Below are 15,671 nucleotides of genomic sequence, written 5' to 3'. Positions count from 1 at the left end.
AACTCATTTGAAAAACAGCAACTTGCAAAAAGTAAGATTGTACTCACAAAAAAGGAGCTAGTCAACTCCTCGGACAAGTCTGTCCATCGACGGTCTTCGCAAAAAGAAGTCGTTAGTAATTTGGGAGTTATCTATACTATCTGAGATCTTATCTAGACAAGCCTATCTAGTCGCTGCTTGTAATAACAAGTATGTAGTTCCAGATCTTCGGATCACAACACCCAAACAACCTAGAGAGATTGCAAAGGTAGGCTCCAGTTGATGAAGTCCTGAAGAGTCTACTTGTCTACAGAGTCTAACTACCCATATACTCGGGTACTTGCGCTCCATAGAAAGGGGTCGCATCTTAAGAGTACTCTACATTGTGTATCTGAAGAGGCTCACAAGAGTAGCCTTGTGCACAGACACTCACGACTATCGCACGAGCAAATATTAGGGTAGTTCGGGAGATGCACTAAAATTCAAACAAGTCGACAAACAATACAATTTGCGACAAGACTTCAAATAATTCACACTTCATTTCATCCATGACATGTTTATATTACAATGACATATTGTCTTTACAACACTTACTCAAGGTTTATCTGACCAGCTACTTCTTTAGCAATGGGAGCCATCTCTTGTAGGTACTGTTGAAATTGCTCATCGGAGCAATCTTCTGCAATCCCATCCGCAACAGGAGCCAAGTCAGCTTATGGGTAGAAGGACTTAACCATGGCCAACAGCTGCTTTGAGACAGACTCCACCATCTTCTGGATATATCCGGTTATCTTCTCGGGTACATCCTTGAGTATCTCCGCCAAGGGGCGGGGATCCATGCCTTATGCTGGGGGCTCCACCATATTGGTGATGGGCTGAGCGGCTTCTGTTAGCTCTTTTAGAGCAAGTTTGGTTGCCGCCAACTTAGCCTCTTTGTCTCGAAGGAGCGTCATGGTGTTCACCAAGTCGACTTCCCCGTCGGTGCACAGTTTTCGCTTCTTCTCTAGCTTGTGCTCCAGAGTCTCATACCGAGCAGACAACTTATCGTGTTGATTCGTCACTCAATAGTATAAGTTCTGCCAGTCCATGACACGGACCTAGAGATCTTCTTTCTCTTTCGTGAGCACCACAAGAATAACACAAAGAGCAAGTCAGATTCATCAAGCACAAATTGGTACTCGAAGACCAGCGGGAGGTGACAACTTACCTTCCAATTGATTCTTCAGTCCCTTGTTGCACTTCTGAAGGTGGTCTTTCTCCTCCATGGATTTTTGCACAAGATTCTAGTACTCGGCAGCTTGGCCATCGTACTTCATGAGTAGCTGGGAGGAGTACTGCCACTCCTTGGCCAGCTCCTATTCAAGCGCTTGAGCCTGCATGATAGTGTCTCCATAGCCTTGGATCATTTCTAATTTTCGGCGGGAGCACTCGATCAGTTTCTATAGAAATAGAGCATGTACTCATATAAGTAACGAGTACTGATTTCAAAGTCAAAGACAAATGTAGCATTGAAACTTACGGTTGTATACTCACCTACACGGCGGTGCATCTCCATCATTGTGGCCTCCATCTCCACGGTGGCCAGAGGGTTCGCTAGCAGCTGGATCTTCTCCAGGTCTACCCCTTCAGCTATCCATGGTTCCTCATGATCTTCAACAATTGGTGCACCGAGAGGAACCAACGCCTGACTAGTTGATGGAAGACGCCAGGGAGGCCACGCTGCGACTAGTTGATGGTCCCTCAATAGGCGACGGGATGATGGCTAGCACCTGCAGAACCCCAACAGTTTTGACCTCAGCTTCTGTCCCAGGGGCTACAAGTGTAGCCTCAACTCCAGTAGTAGTCACCACCACTGTCTCGGTCTCCACCTCCGGCTCGGGGGCTACTAAAGTCGCCACCACTGCGGAAGTAGTCACCGCCATGGGCTCAGCCACTGGCAGCTCGGGGGCTGGCACTACAGCAACATTAAGTGATACAATGACATCGTGCATGAGTGCAGTGACAAGGGATACAGCACCTAGAGTGACTTTAGGTGCAGGCTGCTCTTCTGGTGCTGGAATTGCAGGCTCTAGGATGAGTTGTTTTGCTGAGTGGCTACTGCCATCAGCTACAGACTTCGGACTTGGGCCTCCAATATCCACGCTGGTGGATTTCCTGAAAAGAGACAAGTGTCAAAGCTTGTCGCACGGCAACATTTAGTCACAATCAGCACTCGGATACTCACTTTGAGGACCACCTTATCTTCAAGGAGGGCTTTGCCCCTAGCCATAGGGACTTGACTGTGGGCGACGGCTTCTTTGGCGCAGCTTGCTGGATCGCAGCTTGATCCTCGCCAGCCTTGGCTGCCGTCTCCACTGCTTCATTAGTCTGCATGCCAGTGGGATTGGCCCTGGCGACAGGAGGTTCTTCATTGTCCAGATTGATGGACTCCTTGATCACCAGCAGCACCATTTGCACGACTTTCCTAGTTATTTGTTCCACCTCTGTCTCCTCCTCGACTACCTACAATGTCAGAATCAAGTTAGGCATGGAAGAAAGAAAAATAACTTACAAGTACTCGATCCTTAGGATCTTGTCCTTCTTCAAACGTGATTACTAGAGGAGGGACTTCATTAGCGGTCGGTGGCTTCTTCACTACCCCTTTGACAGCGATAGTGCGCTTTCTCTTCAGGGGTGGCACCAAATCAGCCTTCAGGACATCTTCAGCTTCACACTTTGAAGCCTCGGAGGAAGACCCCACAAACTTGTCAGAGAAGCCTACAAAACTACTCGAAACTGCTACATTTGACTAAAAAGTACTCGGGGGCTTGTCGGCCATAGATCTATGGGCCCATCGAAAGGTTTGGATAGTCCTACAATACGGGGTTGTATGCCGAGATGTGTCAAACATGGAGAGTATGGTGCAGGACGACGTGGTCTACATGGAGGACAAGAACTAGTCGATGATTAGTAAACTACTCGTAGCAATTAGAGTAGGACTCTCTAGTTGAATCTGACTAGTACTCTTGTAAAACAACCAACCTGTAACCTACCCCCAACAATATAAGGCAAGGCAGGGACCCCTCCAAACAAGTTCAATCAATACAATCCAACCACAACACACAGGATATAGGGTATTACGCGACATAAGTGACCTAAACCTATCTAAATTGTGTGTTCGAGTTCACTATCGAGTTCCTGATTTCGGCGAGCCCCACAGATAAAACGCTACCTTAGGTACCCCTCGGTAGGTTCCCGGGTCTAAACACAAACACCCTTCCCTCCATCTACAGCGTCCATCCCTACCTCATCCGGTGGTGGTGGCGGCGGCCTAGGACCAGTTGTGAGCCAGCACCATCGCCCTCTCCTCTCCATGTAGGACGTGAAGGACGATGGAGGCTGAGAAAGGGATAGTGATTGGGCTTGATGCCGGTCGCTCACATCCTCACCAACAACCCCCATCTGCTGCTGTCTCTCGCCCATCCTTCTCGTCAAGGACAGCATCCACCTCCGCCCCCTCACGCTGGTCATATAGTTTGGCAGGCGACTATTCCGGTGACGGTGGTCACATCAACAAGTACCTTGGATGGCATCTAGAATTTCTTCCTCGAACACGGCTACTGCCTACCACACATTTCTGGTTTGATTCTTATATGTTCTTTGATCTAATGCATTTGTTCAGCTTGCATATGGGCGACCATAGGTAAAAATCCGTAGCACCTTGTGTGGCTGCTCAACCCTATCACCAACGCCACCATCAACCAAGTCGACTCCACGTACCGTGAGGCTAGCGGGGTTTCTGGGAGAAAGGCTCAGTACAAAACTCCAGGTATTAGATTCTCTTTCCGTCATTCAGGCCTTGCTTTTTTGGGACTGGTCTCTGGTGGTATCGTTCAGCCTTGCTGACATTATTTGGGTCTGGTCTCTGCTGGTTTCTGGTGATGAGTTAATTTGTTAGATCTTACATGCCTTTGTGCAGCCCCTGTGGTTGTAACACCCAGTGTTATTAAAAGCTTAGGAATGGTCATTAAGGTGCTAATGGTGAAATTTGGATAAAAAATAGGTATTATGGGCCAAGTTCAAATTTGAGTTAAATTTGATCAAAAATTCAAATTTAAGATTCAAATTTGAAAAAAATTGAACCAAATATCGATTTATAAGTTTAAAGTGAGTAAAATACAAGGTCAAATATAAGTCAGAAACATTTCAAATTCGAGCTCAAAGTTCCTGAAATTGGTCAACTCCATAATAATCAGAAAACCTAAGTCTGAGAACAGTAATGGATGACCAACTTTGAGCTTGAATTCTAAGAGATTTCATATAAAAATATTGGATCCTTTTGGATCCTAAGTACTCTTGCATATTCAGAGAACAATTTGAACTAGTTGTTGGACAGGGAAAAGAAGGATTTCAAATTTAATTGGGAGCTCAAATTTGGAAAGTGCACACAATTTCAGATTTAACTGTCAAAAATGGAATCTGAAAACAGTAATGAGTGGCCTACTTTGGATCCAGTTTTTGAGATTTTTGACATGTAGACCCAGGAACAGATCATGCAAAATGGAATTTCTGATCTACCCCTTTGACAGCGATAGTGCGCTTTCTCTTCAGGGGTGGCACCAAATCAGCCTCCAGGACATCTTCAGCTTCACGCTTTGAAGCCTCGGAGGAAGACCCCACCTTGTTTGGTAGATGGGGCTTGACGACAAACTTTTTAGTAGCCTCTGAATCAGAGTTGCTGAAGGAGGACCAACCCTCCGACTCCTTTTCTTCCTCCTCCTCCTTGATCGCCTTCTGTACAGCCGTAATGGTCTGTACACGCGGAGCGGCGTCAAAGCCATCCGATCTAGGTGGAGAGGGAGGGAGCAATACAAGTGAAGTTCTTCCTGCAAACAGAAGACAAGTCAGCAAATTGACAAGTGCAAAAATTAGTACTCAAGGTCCGCAGGCCACGGGTACTTACACTGTTCGACGGGTTGGAGATGCAGTGTTCTTGCAAGACCGTCGGGGTCACCCTGGCATGCTTGAAGAAGCATCTTAGCCGCGCCATCACCTCGTCCATGGACAAGTCTTCGGATGTCATCCGGGATGGGTCGTTGGGACCCAAGTAGTCGTACCCCCATGTGCAGCGCAGCTGCAGGGGTTGGACTCACCTCCTCATGAAGCTAAAGGCCACGCCGATGCTGGTCAGCCCTTTCCTCTTGAGCACGACGATCTTCTCTATCAACTCTGGTAGCTGGAAGCTATCTGCAGTACTCGGTTCATCCAACCACCGATTGTTCTAGACCGGTCTGTGGCTGGTCACTTTGGGAAGATGGGGCTCGTGGTTTCCAATATAGAACCACCGTTGCTTCCAGCCCGAGTGGGAGTCTATCAACTCATAGTCCAAATATAGGCCTTTCACTTGCTCCCGCAGTTGGATTCCTGCCCCCCCCTCCCGACTACTTCGGTGTGGTCCATGGGGCTTGACTCTAAAGAATTTCCTAAAGAGTTGGAAGTGCGGCTGGATTCCTAGGAAAGCTTCACACAAGTGCACGAAAATGGCGACGTGCAAGATTAAGTTGGGGTTGAGGTGGACTAATTCTAGATTATAATACCTCAGAAACCCGTGGAAGAAGTTGGAAGTGGGGAGAGCCAAACCTCGCTCGATGAAGTGCGTGAAGATGACTGTCACTTGGGTATAGCTCTCCATGGGCTATGGGTTGCCGTAGGCCTCCCTCCAGGTTATGAAATCCTGCCCCTGGACAAGATCGGCATCCACCAATGCTGGATGTCCGCCTCCTTCATCACAGACTTCTTCCAAGTGTAGGTTTGATTCGGCAGTGCCGTCTAATCAGTCTTGCCATACTTCGACGTCGGCAACTGGATCTCCTTTTGCTTCTTGACTACCTTCCATTTCTTGCTCTCCGCCACCTTGCTCGAGGTGGCTTTCTTCCCCATTCGTGCTGCAACAAGGGTCTTCTTGCGCATATGCTCGGGGGCTAGGTTCGAAAGGAGATGATAACACTCGAGCACAAGGATTGCAAGTGGTGACGCTAGGGCTATAGTGAGGAAGATGAATGGGCACAATGGCTCGGGTGAAATGGAAGGGATGAATTCCTCCATTATTTATAACCGTGGCACAGTCAATTGAGAGGCGAGATTAACGGGAATATTCTATTTTTAAAATGCCAAAGTTATCGCTTGAGAATTTCCAGTTTTATCGCAAAAAGATAAGGTTATTTATGACGAACCCTCACGTTCACCAATGGTTGACCCTTATATCCAAACTAGTCGGATAACGACTCGGGGGCTGCGTGGCTGTGCCCATCGGCTAAAAAGTTTTTTCTTTGGTTTTTAAGGCGAAAGAGATGTGAAATTACAAGATTGACCCTCACCCTAATTGTTCGATTCAACATAAGGCTCGGGGGCTACTCCATATGGAGTGCAATTTTCATTGCACTTCTATATAAATTTCAAGATTAAAGATTCAAGACCAAATTAAATGAGGCTTGAGCACCTTCTAGCCGCATGGCAGTACTCGAGTGCATTTGAAGACTGAGATCCGATGGAGTACTCGAAGAGCACCACAAACTTGTCAGAGAAGCCTACAAAACTACTCGAAACTGCTACATTTGACTAAAAAGTACTCGGGGGCTTGTCGGCCATAGATCTATGGGCCCATCGAAAGGTTTGGATAGTCCTACAATACGGGGTTGTATGCCGAGATGTGTCAAACATGGAGAGTATGGTGCAGGACGACGTGGTCTACATGGAGGACAAGAACTAGTCGATGATTAGTAAACTACTCGTAGCAATTAGAGTAGGACTCTCTAGTTGAATCTGACTAGTACTCTTGTAAAACAACCAACCTGTAACCTACCCCCAACAATATAAGGCAAGGCAGGGACCCCTCCAAACAAGTTCAATCAATACAATCCAACCACAACACACAGGATATAGGGTATTACGCGACATAAGTGACCTAAACCTATCTAAATTGTGTGTTCGAGTTCACTATCGAGTTCCTGATTTCGGCGAGCCCCACAGATAAAACGCTACCTTAGGTACCCCTCGGTAGGTTCCCGGGTCTAAACACAGACACCCTTCCCTCCATCTACAGCGTCCATCCCTACCTCATCCGGTGGTGGTGGCGGCGGCCTAGGACCAGTTGTGAGCCAACACCATCGCCCTCTCCTCTCCATGTAGGACGTGAAGGACGATGGAGGCTGAGAAAGGGATAGTGATTGGGCTTGATGCCGGTCGCTCACATCCTCACCAACAACCCCCATCTGCTGCTGTCTCTCGCCCATCCTTCTCGTCAAGGACAGCATCCACCTCCGCCCCCTCACGCTGGTCATATAGTTTGGCAGGCGACTATTCCGGTGACGGTGGTCACATCAACAAGTACCTTGGATGGCATCTAGAATTTCTTCCTCGAACACGGCTACTGCCTACCACACATTTCTGGTTTGATTCTTATATGTTCTTTGATCTAATGCATTTGTTCAGCTTGCATATGGGCGACCATAGGTAAAAATCCGTAGCACCTTGTGTGGCTGCTCAACCCTATCACCAACGCCACCATCAACCAAGTCGACTCCACGTACCGTGAGGCTGGCGGGGTTTCTGGGAGAAAGGCTCAGTACAAAACTCCAGGTATTAGATTCTCTTTCCGTCATTCAGGCCTTGCTTTTTTGGGACTGGTCTCTGGTGGTATCGTTCAGCCTTGCTGACATTATTTGGGTCTGGTCTCTGCTGGTTTCTGGTGATGAGTTAATTTGTTAGATCTTACATGCCTTTGTGCAGCCCCTGTGGTTGTAACACCCAGTGTTATTAAAAGCTTAGGAATGGTCATTAAGGTGCTAATGGTGAAATTTGGATAAAAAATAGGTATTATGGGCCAAGTTCAAATTTGAGTTAAATTTGATCAAAAATTCAAATTTAAGATTCAAATTTGAAAAAAATTGAACCAAATATCGATTTATAAGTTTAAAGTGAGTAAAATACAAGGTCAAATATAAGTCAGAAACATTTCAAATTCGAGCTCAAAGTTCCTGAAATTGGTCAACTCCATAATAATCAGAAAACCTAAGTCTGAGAACAGTAATGGATGACCAACTTTGAGCTTGAATTCTAAGAGATTTCATATAAAAATATTGGATCCTTTTGGATCCTAAGTACTCTTGCATATTCAGAGAACAATTTGAACTAGTTGTTGGACAGGGAAAAGAAGGATTTCAAATTTAATTGGGAGCTCAAATTTGGAAAGTGCACACAATTTCAGATTTAACTGTCAAAAATGGAATCTGAAAACAGTAATGAGTGGCCTACTTTGGATCCAGTTTTTGAGATTTTTGACATGTAGACCCAGGAACAGATCATGCAAAATGGAATTTCTGATCTACCCCTTTGACAGCGATAGTGCGCTTTCTCTTCAGGGGTGGCACCAAATCAGCCTCCAGGACATCTTCAGCTTCACGCTTTGAAGCCTCGGAGGAAGACCCCACCTTGTTTGGTAGATGGGGCTTGACGACAAACTTTTTAGTAGCCTCTGAATCAGAGTTGCTGAAGGAGGACCAACCCTCCGACTCCTTTTCTTCCTCCTCCTCCTTGATCGCCTTCTGTACAGCCGTAATGGTCTGTACACGCGGAGCGGCGTCAAAGCCATCCGATCTAGGTGGAGAGGGAGGGAGCAATACAAGTGAAGTTCTTCCTGCAAACAGAAGACAAGTCAGCAACTTGACAAGTGCAAAAATTAGTACTCAAGGTCCGCAGGCCACGGGTACTTACACTGTTCGACGGGTTGGAGATGCAGTGTTCTTGCAAGACCGTCGGGGTCACCCTGGCATGCTTGAAGAAGCGTCTTAGCCGCGCCATCACCTCGTCCATGGACAAGTCTTCGGATGTCATCCGGGATGGGTCGTTGGGACCCAAGTAGTCGTACCCCCATGTGCAGCGCAGCTGCAGGGGTTGGACTCACCTCCTCATGAAGCTAAAGGCCACGCCGATGCCGGTCAGCCCTTTCCTCTTGAGCACGACGATCTTCTCTATCAACTCTGGTAGCTGGAAGCTATCTGCAGTACTCGGTTCATCCAACCACCGATTGTTCTAGACCGGTCTGTGGCTGGTCACTTTGGGAAGATGGGGCTCGTGGTTTCCAATATAGAACCACCGTTGCTTCCAGCCCGAGTGGGAGTCTATCAACTCATAGTCCAAATATAGGCCTTTCACTTGCTCCCGCAGTTGGATTCCTGCCCCCCCCTCCCGACTACTTCGGTGTGGTCCATGGGGCTTGACTCTAAAGAATTTCCTAAAGAGTTGGAAGTGCGGCTGGATTCCTAGGAAAGCTTCACACAAGTGCACGAAAATGGCGACGTGCAAGATTAAGTTGGGGTTGAGGTGGACTAATTCTAGATTATAATACCTCAGAAACCCGTGGAAGAAGTTGGAAGTGGGGAGAGCCAAACCTCGCTCGATGAAGTGCGTGAAGATGACTGTCACTTGGGTATAGCTCTCCATGGGCTATGGGTTGCCGTAGGCCTCCCTCCAGGTTATGAAATCCTGCCCCTGGACAAGATCGGCATCCACCAATGCTGGATGTCCGCCTCCTTCATCACAGACTTCTTCCAAGTGTAGGTTTGATTCGGCAGTGCCGTCTAATCAGTCTTGCCATACTTCGACGTCGGCAACTGGATCTCCTTTTGCTTCTTGACTACCTTCCATTTCTTGCTCTCCGCCACCTTGCTCGAGGTGGCTTTCTTCCCCATTCGTGCTGCAACAAGGGTCTTCTTGCGCATATGCTCGGGGGCTAGGTTCGAAAGGAGATGATAACACTCGAGCACAAGGATTGCAAGTGGTGACGCTAGGGCTATAGTGAGGAAGATGAATGGGCACAATGGCTCGGGTGAAATGGAAGGGATGAATTCCTCCATTATTTATAACCGTGGCACAGTCAATTGAGAGGCGAGATTAACGGGAATATTCTATTTTTAAAATGCCAAAGTTATCGCTTGAGAATTTCCAGTTTTATCGCAAAAAGATAAGGTTATTTATGACGAACCCTCACGTTCACCAATGGTTGACCCTTATATCCAAACTAGTCGGATAACGACTCGGGGGCTGCGTGCCATGTGCCCATCGGCTAAAAAGTTTTTTCTTTGGTTTTTAAGGCGAAAGAGATGTGAAATTACAAGATTGACCCTCACCCTAATTGTTCGATTCAACATAAGGCTCGGGGGCTACTCCATATGGAGTGCAATTTTCATTGCACTTCTATATAAATTTCAAGATTAAAGATTCAAGACCAAATTAAATGAGGCTTGAGCACCTTCTAGCCGCATGGCAGTACTCGAGTGCATTTGAAGACTGAGATCCGATGGAGTACTCGAAGAGCACCACAAACTTGTCAGAGAAGCCTACAAAACTACTCGAAACTGCTACATTTGACTAAAAAGTACTCGGGGGCTTGTCGGCCATAGATCTATGGGCCCATCGAAAGGTTTGGATAGTCCTACAATACGGGGTTGTATGCCGAGATGTGTCAAACATGGAGAGTATGGTGCAGGACGACGTGGTCTACATGGAGGACAAGAACTAGTCGATGATTAGTAAACTACTCGTAGCAATTAGAGTAGGACTCTCTAGTTGAATCTGACTAGTACTCTTGTAAAACAACCAACCTGTAACCTACCCCCAACAATATAAGGCAAGGCAGGGACCCCTCCAAACAAGTTCAATCAATACAATCCAACCACAACACACAGGATATAGGGTATTACGCGACATAAGTGACCTAAACCTATCTAAATTGTGTGTTCGAGTTCACTATCGAGTTCCTGATTTCGGCGAGCCCCACAGATAAAACGCTACCTTAGGTACCCCTCGGTAGGTTCCCGGGTCTAAACACAAACACCCTTCCCTCCATCTACAGCGTCCATCCCTACCTCATCCGGTGGTGGTGGCGGCGGCCTAGGACCAGTTGTGAGCCAGCACCATCGCCCTCTCCTCTCCATGTAGGACGTGAAGGACGATGGAGGCTGAGAAAGGGATAGTGATTGGGCTTGATGCCGGTCGCTCACATCCTCACCAACAACCCCCATCTGCTGCTGTCTCTCGCCCATCCTTCTCGTCAAGGACAGCATCCACCTCCGCCCCCTCACGCTGGTCATATAGTTTGGCAGGCGACTATTCCGGTGACGGTGGTCACATCAACAAGTACCTTGGATGGCATCTAGAATTTCTTCCTCGAACACGGCTACTGCCTACCACACATTTCTGGTTTGATTCTTATATGTTCTTTGATCTAATGCATTTGTTCAGCTTGCATATGGGCGACCATAGGTAAAAATCCGTAGCACCTTGTGTGGCTGCTCAACCCTATCACCAACGCCACCATCAACCAAGTCGACTCCACGTACCGTGAGGCTAGCGGGGTTTCTGGGAGAAAGGCTCAGTACAAAACTCCAGGTATTAGATTCTCTTTCCGTCATTCAGGCCTTGCTTTTTTGGGACTGGTCTCTGGTGGTATCGTTCAGCCTTGCTGACATTATTTGGGTCTGGTCTCTGCTGGTTTCTGGTGATGAGTTAATTTGTTAGATCTTACATGCCTTTGTGCAGCCCCTGTGGTTGTAACACCCAGTGTTATTAAAAGCTTAGGAATGGTCATTAAGGTGCTAATGGTGAAATTTGGATAAAAAATAGGTATTATGGGCCAAGTTCAAATTTGAGTTAAATTTGATCAAAAATTCAAATTTAAGATTCAAATTTGAAAAAAATTGAACCAAATATCGATTTATAAGTTTAAAGTGAGTAAAATACAAGGTCAAATATAAGTCAGAAACATTTCAAATTCGAGCTCAAAGTTCCTGAAATTGGTCAACTCCATAATAATCAGAAAACCTAAGTCTGAGAACAGTAATGGATGACCAACTTTGAGCTTGAATTCTAAGAGATTTCATATAAAAATATTGGATCCTTTTGGATCCTAAGTACTCTTGCATATTCAGAGAACAATTTGAACTAGTTGTTGGACAGGGAAAAAAAGGATTTCAAATTTAATTGGGAGCTCAAATTTGGAAAGTGCACACAATTTCAGATTTAACTGTCAAAAATGGAATCTGAAAACAGTAATGAGTGGCCTACTTTGGATCCAGTTTTTGAGATTTTTGACATGTAGACCCAGGAACAGATCATGCAAAATGGAATTTCTGATCTACCCCTTTGACAGCGATAGTGCGCTTTCTCTTCAGGGGTGGCACCAAATCAGCCTCCAGGACATCTTCAGCTTCACGCTTTGAAGCCTCGGAGGAAGACCCCACCTTGTTTGGTAGATGGGGCTTGACGACAAACTTTTTAGTAGCCTCTGAATCAGAGTTGCTGAAGGAGGACCAACCCTCCGACTCCTTTTCTTCCTCCTCCTCCTTGATCGCCTTCTGTACAGCCGTAATGGTCTGTACACGCGGAGCGGCGTCAAAGCCATCCGATCTAGGTGGAGAGGGAGGGAGCAATACAAGTGAAGTTCTTCCTGCAAACAGAAGACAAGTCAGCAAATTGACAAGTGCAAAAATTAGTACTCAAGGTCCGCAGGCCACGGGTACTTACACTGTTCGACGGGTTGGAGATGCAGTGTTCTTGCAAGACCGTCGGGGTCACCCTGGCATGCTTGAAGAAGCGTCTTAGCCGCGCCATCACCTCGTCCATGGACAAGTCTTCGGATGTCATCCGGGATGGGTCGTTGGGACCCAAGTAGTCGTACCCCCATGTGCAGCGCAGCTGCAGGGGTTGGACTCACCTCCTCATGAAGCTAAAGGCCACGCCGATGCCGGTCAGCCCTTTCCTCTTGAGCACGACGATCTTCTCTATCAACTCTGGTAGCTGGAAGCTATCTGCAGTACTCGGTTCATCCAACCACCGATTGTTCTAGACTGGTCGGTGGCTGGTCACTTTGGGAAGATGGGGCTCGTGGTTTCCAATATAGAACCACCGTTGCTTCCAGCCCGAGTGGGAGTCTATCAACTCATAGTCCAAATATAGGCCTTTCACTTGCTCCCGCAGTTGGATTCCTGGCCCCCCCTCCCGACTACTTCGGTGTGGTCCATGGGGCTTGACTCTAAAGAATTTCCTAAAGAGTTGGAAGTGCGGCTGGATTCCTAGGAAAGCTTCGCACAAGTGCACGAAAATGGCGACATGCAAGATTAAGTTGGGGTTGAGGTGGACTAATTCTAGATTATAATACCTCAGCAACCCGTGGAAGAAGTTGGAAGTGGGGAGAGCCAAACCTCGCTCGATGAAGTGCGTGAAGATGACTGTCACTTGGGTATAGCTCTCCATGGGCTATGGGTTGCCGTAGGCCTCCCTCCAGGTTATGAAATCCTACCCCTGGACAAGATCGGCATCCACCAATGCTGGATGTCCGCCTCCTTCATCACAGACTTCTTCCAAGTGCAGGTTTGATTCGGCGGTGCCGTCTAATCAGTCTTGCCATACTTCGACGTCGGCAATTGGATCTCCTTTTGCTTCTTGACTACCTTCCATTTCTTGCTCTCCGCCACCTTGCTCGAGGTGGCTTTCTTCCCCATTCGTGCTGCAACAAGGGTCTTCTTGCGCATATGCTCGGGGGCTAGGTTGGAAAGGAGATGATAACACTCGAGCACAAGGATTGCAAGTGGCGACGCTAGGGCTACAGTGAGGAAGATGAACGGTCACAATGGCTAGGGTGAAATGGAAGGGATGAATTCCTCCATTATTTATAACCATGGCATAGTCAATTGAGAGGCGAGATTAACAGGAATATTCTATTTTTAAAATGCCAAAGTTATTGCTTGACAATTTTCAGTTTTATCGCAAAAAGCCCCGAGAAGTCTTATTGACAAACTCAGTCCCGTTGTCAGCTTGGACGCTTCAAACAGGAAGACTAAACTGCGTGTGAGCATAGGCGCAGAAATCAGTGATTTGTGAGGCAACTTCAGACTTGTGAACTAGAGGAAACGTCGAACAAAAATGCGAGAAGTCGTCCAAAATGACTAGGAAGTAGCGATAACCAGAGATGCTAGCTACGGGAGAAGTTCAAACATCACAATGAACTAACTCAAAAGGAGCAGAACTACGAGAGCTAGAATGTGAGAAAGGTAACCGCACATATTTCCCTAACTGACATGAATGACATAGAGTATGACTATCTTTATTACAAGCTATGGTTGAAGTTTGTCTAAGTGTGGCGATGGCGGAAGGACCAGGATGACCAAGACGGAGTGCCACAAACTGGAGGAGATGGAGAGGCCGGCATGTGGTGCTACAAAGCTAGCTGCTGGAGGCATGGTGTAAAGATCATCGGCGCTATTGCAGCGAAGAATCACGCGTCTGGTTAGAAAATCCTTGACAGAAAAACCGAAAGCATCAAACTCTGTGGTGCAGTTATTGTCCTTTGTAAAATGATGAACAAAAATCAGTTTACAAATCAGAGAGGGAACAACAAGGATATTGTTAAGACGAAAGTGAGAGGTGGGGGTGGTAAGGGTGAAGTTGCTACGGCACGTGACAGGAAAGGTGTGACTGTTACCAATAGTAATGGAGGAGTGAGAGGGAGGGAGTAGAGAAAGAAGAATACCATCCGAGGACGACATGTGGCTGGATGCACCTGAGTCAACCACCCAACCATTGTTCTGCAGTGCCATATGGTTCAGGGCAGCAACCAAACCCACCTAGTCCCAGGTTGACGCCTGAGTGGGCGCCTAAATAGGGGTGTAGGCGGCGTGGGCCTGTGGAGGGGGGGCGAGGAGACTAGGGGAGCCGGCACACCAGCCCCGACCACTAACAGATGCTGACCGCCAGCTGCTGGAAGCCCATGGCGCCATAGGAGCCGGCCCCTTGGACTGAAACAGAACCACGGGCTGGTGGGTCGTGAGGGCCCACCATCGTGAGAGCTGCCGCTGCTAGGGGGCGCCTGGAAGCCGCCGCCGGCCTTCTTGTGCCACTTCTTCTGCCGCCGCGACCGCCCGCTACTGCTGCTGCTACCTCCGCCAGTCTGGACAGAACCAGATGGCGGCGAAACCCGCCCGTACAGCTGGAGGATGAAGACGAGGAGAAGGTCCCAGCGAGGAGGACGGTGGAGTTGGAGATCTTCTCCTCGTTGGCGAGGCAAAGTTCCTTCAAGGCGAGCATGTCCCGCGCCTGGGCGATAGACGGGAAGCCGGGGGTGGAGTTGGCGATGTCGTCGACGGTGTTGGAGAAGCGTAGGTTGAGGCTGCAAAGGAGGTTCAAGATAAGCTGGGAGTCCTGAATGGGATGGCCGACGTCACGGAGGGTGTCGACGAGGGTCTTCATGCGGTTGCAGTACTCGGCGATGGAAGAGTCACCCTGTGCCATGGAGTAGAAGTCCTGGTTGAGGAAGATCACCCGGGACTGCTTGTTGGCGCGAAAGAGGCCCTCGATGGCGAGCCAAAGATCCTGGGCTGTCTGATCGTTGTCAGTCATGGTGAGGTCGAGGACAGAGTCATCGATGGAGCCGAAGAACTAGGAGCGGATGCAACAATCCGCTTGATCGCAGTCGGGGTCCTGGGGATGGGGCACCACCATGCCATCGATGTGTGACTTGAGGCCGAACTTGCCGCACATGGACTTGAAAAAGGACGCTCATCTAGAGTAGGTGTTAGACTTCATCGTCAGCGTCATAGGGACATGAGACTTGACGAAGACGGTGGTGTAGGGGTGGATGGCAGGTGGCGGCGCCGGGT

The sequence above is a fragment of the Setaria italica genome, chromosome II (genome assembly GCF_000263155.2).
Source record: "Setaria italica strain Yugu1 chromosome II, Setaria_italica_v2.0, whole genome shotgun sequence".
NCBI classification, from domain to species: Eukaryota; Viridiplantae; Streptophyta; class Magnoliopsida; order Poales; family Poaceae; genus Setaria; species Setaria italica.
This window is presented reverse-complemented; position numbering follows the sequence as displayed.